General features: G+C 43.1%; 2 non-coding genes across 2 annotated transcripts; both read left to right on the top strand.

Annotated features, from left to right (window-relative positions):
- The first annotated feature begins 5,426 nt into the window (after positions 1–5,426).
- trnav-cac (transfer RNA valine (anticodon CAC)) lies at positions 5,427–5,499 on the top strand. Its single transcript has one exon. It is a non-coding gene; the product is annotated as a tRNA-Val (tRNA).
- A 522-nt stretch (positions 5,500–6,021) lies between these two features.
- On the top strand, positions 6,022–6,103 carry trnal-cag (transfer RNA leucine (anticodon CAG)). The gene has a single exon. It is a non-coding gene; the product is annotated as a tRNA-Leu (tRNA).
- The last annotated feature ends 2,490 nt before the right edge of the window (positions 6,104–8,593 follow it).

Genomic DNA, 8,593 nt, shown 5'->3' on the forward strand with positions numbered 1-8,593 from the left:
GTGTTTCATGGTTGTCTTTGTTGGCGGGTGGGACGTTGAGTTAGTTAGTTGGTTAGTTAGTTAGGTTGGTTGGGAGGGGATGACATGCGGGGTTGGTTTTGGTGTAATTAAACTGCCGTGGTGTGGCAACCCAACATTTTCGACAGTTTCCTTTTTTTTTCTTATAGCTGATATCCACTCCCCCCGCGACCTTCCTTTTTGCGTTGTAGCCTCGTTACCTCCATAGGAGGCCGCGATCGTTACAAAGTTGAGTAGCAAAGCAAAAAGGCGTGTATGGTACTCGCAGACAAGTCCTACTGATACAAAGTGGTTTGGAGGTCAGGGGTCTAATGACCTGGAAGCTGTTGATAATAGTTCATATAAAAAATACATATAAAATCCTAGCAGAGTTGAGTAGCAAAGTAAAAAGGCATGTATGGTACTAGGAAACCATTCCTACTGATACAAAGTGGTTTGGAGGTCAAAGATCACATGACCTGGAAGCTATTGATAATGATTTGTGTAAAAAAATAATCACGAATCCTAGTAAAGTTAAGTACCAAATCAAAAAGGTGTGTATGGTACTAACAGACAATTCCTTCTGATACAAAGTGGTTTGTAGGTCAAAGGTCATATGACCTGGAAGGTATTGATAATGACTTGTGTAACAAATTCATATTAAATCTGATTAAACATTATTTGAAAAACAAAAAGGTGTGCATAGTACTACGAGGCCAGTTTTCACATGAAATGGATTTATTGTAAGTCATTCAAAATATTAGCCCAATAATTCAATGAATACATTTGTCAATGATTTTTTTATGCAGCATAGCACGTGCATAACAGCCAAATTTCACAGATGGAGTTAATATACTGCTTTTTAATACTCCAGCAATACTTTGTGCAGAAGGTATTAACACAGTAACCCAAAGTTCAGCAGCTGGACAGGGCAGCACAGGACATGAGATGGGGACAATGAAAACAATCCGACAAATGGTGTCCCTTTAGCAGTTCCAGTTGTTTTGAGGATACAGGCTGTCAACCAGTCTGGTGGCCCTGGAGCAAATAGACCAGTGTCTTTTCCCTGAAGGCAGCGAGAACACCACTCAAATAATTAATCTATTATAGCTCACCAACAGTGACAAGGTATGCATTGTAATATTAATACAAGGTGATTAACATAAAGTGATTTGAAGTGCCAAGGTCGCATGGCCTGCATGCTATAATACAAAATCTTTCAATTTTTAATGTTAAAATGTCATATGAAGCCCAATAAAATATAAAACTTCTAAAAATGGGCTTCAGAATCAGAAAAGGTTTATTGCCATGTATGATCAAACACATACGAGGAATTTGTTTTGGTATAGTAGGTGCAGACACATCTATTTAACATCTGTTTTTTGTTTGTTATTCCGGAAGTGCAGTCTGATTGTCCAAACTGAGCGTTAATGTAACATATACAATGAAAGTGTCAAAGTGGCAGGATGAGGCAGAGGTGGGGTGTGAAGAGTGTCAGGTGGGGTTCCGGGCTTTGTTGATGAGACTGACAGCAGACGGGAAGAAACTGTTCTTGTGGCGTGAGGTTTTGGTCCTGATGGGCCGCAGCCTCCTGCCAGAGGGGAGCGTCTCGAAGAGTCTGTGTCCGGGGTGAGAGGGATCGGCCACAATCCTTTCTGCACACCTCAGGGTCCTGGAGGCGTACAGATCTGGAGGGACGGAAAATTGCAGCCAATCACCTTCTCTGCACACCGAATTATTTCTGGTGTGATTTAATTTTTTTTTTTTAGCAAACTCTCTTCAATGGAATAGAAATGAATGGAAATTTATTGACGGTCCCTAGTCCGAACAAGCGGCATAGAGGGCGGGACTTCCGTGTGAGCTCCCCGCAGCAGGAGAGAGCAGCCCGGCCGGCACAGTGAGGGGAACGACCGCCGTTTCTATGGAGGAGAATATCCAACGTGAAACTAACTTCACCACGGTGTCACAGATTTCGGTTTTCCTGAGCGAAAGCCTTCATCTGGTGCTTTAGATCGATGGATGAAAACTATCCTCTGCTATGAATGCCATGTCACCCTGCTTATTTATGACAGTTTTGAACTGGGGACCTTTCACAGGTTAGGGGCACATGGTTACCACAACACTATGGAAATCATATGAAGTGCTGAGCTTTGAACAGGATTGGTGAAATAATGCCAGTCTGAGTGGCCACAAGTGAGAATTATTCCTTGTGCGCATTTCCTTGTGGTCTTTTCCCTTAATGTATATATAGAAATAAACATAAAAATGAAATCTATAGGAACATTAATAAAAACTAAAATAAGCATGTGTAAAACTATAAAAAACATTTGGTTAAGATCCAAAATAAAAGGTATAGGGTATAAAATAATCATTAAATAAAAGTCAAGTTCAAAAGTTAAAAAAAGAGTATACTAGGAGCAAGAGTTAAAAGCCAAATTAAATAGGCGGGTTTTGAGCCTATTTGTAAAAATCTCAACGTTCTCTACGGCCCTCAGGTCCTCCAGCAGGCTGTTCCACAAACGGGGCCATAAAACTGGAAAGATGCCTCATCGTGTGTGTCCATGTTTTAACTCTGGAAATACATAACAGGCCGGTGTCGGAGGACCTGAGGGTCCGCGAGGGTTCGTAACTTATAAGTAATTCAGAAAGATAAGAAGGCCCACAACCCCTAAGACATTTAAAAACCATTACGAGAACCTTCAAATCGAACCTGAAACATACACGGAGCCAATGCAGTGATTTTAGAAGCGGTGTAATATGCGCCTGCCTTCTGGTCCTCGTCAGCACACATGCATCAAAAGTTGGTCTGTAAAAGTTGTAGACTTGTGATGTTTCTTTTAGGAAGACCAGAAAGCAGGGCATTGCAATAGTCAATACGACTGGAAATAAAAGCATGCATCAGCATCTCTCTCTAGCTTCTGGATTGTTGCTTTTTTCTTGTCTTGCCAAATAGGACCTCTCTCTCGAACCCATTTTACTCTTGGCAAAACAGTGACAATCCAGATCCTAACCTCAAACTACTGCTATTTTTGTTTTGAGCTAGTGGCACAAAGGTGTCAGGTTCAAACTCCTGTGACACATTTAAAAACACTTAAATCCAGAAATACAGAAGAGACAGACAACAATATTCAAAGTTACTCGCAGCGAGGAGAGTGAAACCACATACCCAGTGACATGCCACTCCATTCTGAATATGCAGTTCACACTCTCTTTTTATATTCTCTTTCGGGGATCCCTACTACATGGTCGTGCAACTATAAGGGGGGGGGGGCAGTTGCACAAGCTGTATTTGTTTGTCAATGTGTGTGTGTATATGTGAGAGTTATTACTTTTATTGTTTTATGAGTTCTTATCTTGACACATTCTTGCAGGATTAACAGAAACATCTGCAGGCAGGGTTGCTGTTGGCGCATCCAGGCACCTCCAGGACCTGGGGGTCACTGGGGGTCTGAGATCAGGGTCACAGGAACATTCCCTCTTCAGCACAGTCAAACACTTTCTATTGTCTAAGCAAATGGATATGAGGGTGATAACTGACATTATATTCATTCTATCTACATTTTATTCTAATAAAAGGAAAACGTGCATGACAGCCTTTTCAATTGATTTGAGTCTAAAATTCAAGCTTTGCTCACAGACAAATTTGAAGCAGCTGGAATGAGCAATCTGCACCTCCGAATCTGAGTTTATGGTTCTTGCCCAGAAAAGCATAGCTCACAGCCGTAACGGTATCGTGGTTCGTACTCTGTGTTGTGGCCGCAGCAACCCTGGTCGAATCAGGGTCATGGCAGGTGTGTGTTGCTTTTGGAATTGTATTGTCTGTCCACTTGTGTGGTGATATACAAATACACTAGTTTTGACCACACCTGTATCACATCAGTAAACATCATTAGTAGTGATGAGGTGCCAGGGCTTCGAAGTGTGTGTCGAAAAATCGAGTGGGCACTTCTACAAAGCGTGTACCAAGGCTTGATTCATTTGAGGGAGGGGCCAGAATTGTACCACATGACCTTCACCCATCCATGGTAAGGTTAATAGTACTACATTATAATAGTAACATATTACAGTATAAACAACACAACCATGATGAAGCTAGCCATATCACATGATACATGGCATTTATGGACAAGAAAACATTCAGTATTTTATATATACTGTATATTTTATCTTACACTTTGTAGATTAATCATTCGGTTATACATTTTTTTGTGGTACATAATTTCCAAGAGCCAAAACAGATGAGCATTCAATGCATCACACATGAAGATACATCCGCCTGTAATTCGATCCACGGCCAGCAGGTGGTTTCGTGTGCACATGAAGATTCAAGAAATGAATCCATTCTCTAACCAGTTGACTAAAATGGTTCCAAGCCTCATGGGGCTTCATTGCTGATGCTAATGATTCATTAGCATGCTGTAAGATTTTAGTTTTTAAAATGGCCTCTTACGAGCCCAGGATAGCCATAGCCTCTGAAGCGCACCCCAGACCAGACAGTCCAACAGTATTTTCCCCAGCACACACACAACAGGCCTTCCGCCCAGCAATTCACCAGCCCCTTTTACCCATGAAGGGCCAACCATAATTCCCCAATGAGAGGGTGAGGCAATTTATCTAAAAGGTACCATATTTACAATTTCAACACTTTTCTTTTATGTTCCAAAAGCCTTTCAATATTAGCACACTTAAGTTCCACTTTCTGGATACATTTTAAGCACTAGACTACATTTAACTACATTTACCCAGAAACTATACAGTTAACCCCCCCCACCCCCTCCTCCAGGTGACACTTGGGAGAGTCCAATCAAGGTGATCAGCCTCTAGCCTGCACTCCCATGGGCGCACCTCCATGCTTGTGCCCCGATCAATCACCTTCTCGTAAGAAAGGAGAAACTGATGAGAAATTAGGAACCAAACCAATGACTTCTAAATGAAAACTAACTAAGGTGGCAATGAAACAACTTAAATGGCAAACAAATATAATTAAAGTACTAACCAGGATGTATGTGTAAATAACAAAAGCCAGCTATATACACAAATAGGAAACATGGCCGTGTGTAGGTGGGGCATACACCTGATCAAAGAGGGATGATTGGCAGCTCCCTCACACATGCAATCAATCAAAGTATAAGGTACGATGTCGGAGATCAAGAACGCTTTTGTTGGCAAGAAAAAGCCATAACATACCATGTGGAGAATACAGGTATCAAACCCACTATCTCCTGCATGTAAAGCAAGAGCTCTGTCCTTTGAGTTCATTCCCGCCGGTGCACAAGAAGGCTGCCACAGTTTCTGCAACACCAAAACACTAATTAAGACTCATTTGGAGTCAGCCCCAATCTGCCCCCACTTCGGACACATCGTCGTGTTTCATTGTTTGGCAACTGCTTTGTGACTTCACCAGTCCCCTTAAAAGCCCCTTCCTTCAGGTTTCCATAGTGTAGTGGTTATCACGTTTGCCTCACACGCAAAAGGTCCCCAGTTCAAAACTGGGTGGAAACATGGCCTTTCAAGACCTCCTTTTACAAAAAAATCAAGATGACAAATAAGAACAAGGATATGTGCTTGATGTCTGAAGGTGTATACACGAGCGTCCATCCCCAGTTTGGACACACAATCCATATTTCCCGGATGACTGATGGGCTAGGAATACATAACAGGTCGGTGTTCGAGGACCTGATGGACCGCGAGGGTTCATCACGTAAAAGAAATTCAGAAAAATAAGAAGGCCCACAACCCCTAAGGCATTTAAAAACCATTAAGAGAACCTTCAAATGGATCCTGAAACATACAGGGAAAGATATCTTTCAGATGTATCAATAAAAATGCTGAATCCCCAATATGGGGCTCGAACCCACGACCATGAGATTAAGAGTCTCATACTCTACGGCTGAGCTAATCAGGCCTTTTACTGCTCTAGATATAATTTTTTGTTCTGTTTTTATTGATGTGGCCATCCTGATGTTTGATCAATTCCACAGCTGACCTAGTTTCTCAGGGAACAGAAGGAGCGAGACCTGTAGGGTCAGGATGGCCGAGTGGTCGAAGGCGCTGCATTCAGGTTGCAGTCTCTAATGAGGCGTGTGTTCAAATCCCACTTCTGACAGTGCGGGGCCGCAAGTCTTTCCAGTTCCAGTTAAAAGCCCGGCTCCTCATGTAGTTTCCATAAAGTACCAAGGTATTGTCCTGTTGCCCTTGTATTTTGAGGGCAAAAGGAGGCGTGCTTGACAAAGTACAGTGAAATGCATCACACTTGAGTGCTTGGATGGCGTGATGCTGTAATCTCGCGAGAGGGTACGTGACGCGCGCAGGTCAGACAAGCGGAATACAGCGCTCCCAAACAATCTTAACTATTTAAACATCCGCAAAGTATCCTTAGATATAAACCAACGTATTTAACTGCTGGAAAAGTTACAGTTCTCAAAAAACAAACCTGGAAGATCTGGAGGAGTACATCGACGGTTGCTTCGATAGTATCGTCATGGGCAAGTCGGGCAAGTCACCCAAGACGCCGAACTCCAAGCGTAGCCGTCCTGAGGACTCCCCTGGGGAGACGTCGCCACCAGGCACAGACATCAAGGACATCCTCGATTCCATCGACAAGAGGGTGATTTGCTTGGACGGCCGCCTGGCTCTTGTCGAGGTACTCCATAAAGAATTTCAGGCCATCCGTGAGTCTCTGGACTTCAGCCAAAAACAAATAATCTCCTTGGTGACGGAGAACGCAACCCTCCGTGAATCGGTGAAGTCCCTCACCGACGGAGTTTCACAACTCCGCCAGGAAAACAAGTCCATGAAGGAAACGATCTTGGACCTTCAGGCTCGAAGCATGAGGGACAACCTCGTCTTTGCAGGAATTCCAGAGAAATCAGAGGAAGACCCGGAAGAATCCGTAAGGGCCTTCATGGCGCAACGGCTCAAGCTCCCGGCTGACGTCATCGGGGACATCACCTTCCATCGCGTCCACCGCCTGGGAGCCAAGAAGCCAGGAAATACAAGACCGAGACCCATCGTGGCAAAATTTGAACACTTCAAGCAGAAGGAGCAGGTGAAAGGCCGAGGCCGAGAGCTGAAGGGGACGGACTTCAGCGTGAACGACCAGTTCCCAAGGGAGATCCTCGACAGACGCCGTCGCCTGTTCCCTATCCGAAAAAAGTTCATCAACGAGGGGTGCCGAGCTGTCATCACAGTGGACAAACTCTTCGTTAATGGACAGCTATACCGCGATCGTGAAATTACACCGTGGCTGTATTAATCATTCTAACATGGTAACCGAATATGCTTGGTAAGGTAAGGTAACGTCCTACTTTTTCATAGTTACATGATAAAGGTTCGTATATCATAACGCGCTCATCCTCGTTAACGCCTGCACTCTGCCTTCAAATTACTCCCCATTTTTCTCCCTTGCATGTCACCTCATTCCTTTCCTCCCTGTCTTGCACACTTTCTCACTGTCTTTCCCCTCTTTCACTCACTTATATTCCTGTTTGTCACTTGTCTGTTTTCTGTACCAGCATGTCTATACAGTTCACACACACTCACATAATCACAAACCCGCAAATACAAACATTGTACATAAAGGCACACATCCATGTACACAGGTGGCTCGTACTGTACATCTGACACATAAACCTACAACACTGCCACTTACACACACGCATATCTCACACATGCATACACCAACATTACACCTTCACTAGTCAGATCAGGAGGACTACATTATAATATGCCCATGTGCACTTTAAGCATATATGTAATAGTATATGCTTACACTACCTACAGGCACATATACTTCACACTTGCACATATATACACACACATATCATCATAAGCTAGTCTAGGATGTCCTCACTGCAATTTGTCACTTGGAATGTCAGGGGAGTCGGGTCTCGAGAAAAAAGACAAAAAATGTTTAACCATCTAAAGAATATCCAAGCAGACATTGTCTTATTGCAAGAGACTCACATCTCCAATGCAGCTGCCCATACATTTCACTCACCACAGTTTCCACACATATACCTAGCAAACTACAACTCCAAACAGAGGGGCGTAGCCATTTTAATTAGCCGGAGGGTCAATTTTACACTGCTCAACAATACTATAGACATAGAAGGTAGATATATAATAATCAACATATCGGTGGACAATGTTAAATTTTGCATTGCCAACATATATGGCCCTAACGTTGATGACCCCTCTTTCTTTCACACCTTTTTTTCTTCTCTCTCTGCACACCTGGATTCAAGCTTGATCTTGGGAGGGGACTTCAACTTGGTATTTAATCCAGATTTAGATAGGTCTAGCCCAGCTGGGGGACATCGTGAGTCTCAAGCAACAACAACACTGAAAAAATATATGTCTGATTTTGGTCTTTGTGATGCTTGGCGCTCTTATCACCCTACTCACAGAGAATATACGTATTTCTCACCAGTGCACCACACGTACTCCCGAATTGACTACTTCTTAACAAGTAGCTCAATCTTATCTGACATATCAAATATTCACATACACCCTATCATTATTAGTGATCACGCACCAGTCTCTCTCTTTCTCACTAACCAAACCACAAGTACACCTACTAAATGCTGGAGATTTA

The sequence above is a fragment of the Doryrhamphus excisus genome, chromosome 14, assembly GCF_030265055.1.
Source record: "Doryrhamphus excisus isolate RoL2022-K1 chromosome 14, RoL_Dexc_1.0, whole genome shotgun sequence".
Classification (NCBI taxonomy): domain Eukaryota; kingdom Metazoa; phylum Chordata; class Actinopteri; order Syngnathiformes; family Syngnathidae; genus Doryrhamphus; species Doryrhamphus excisus.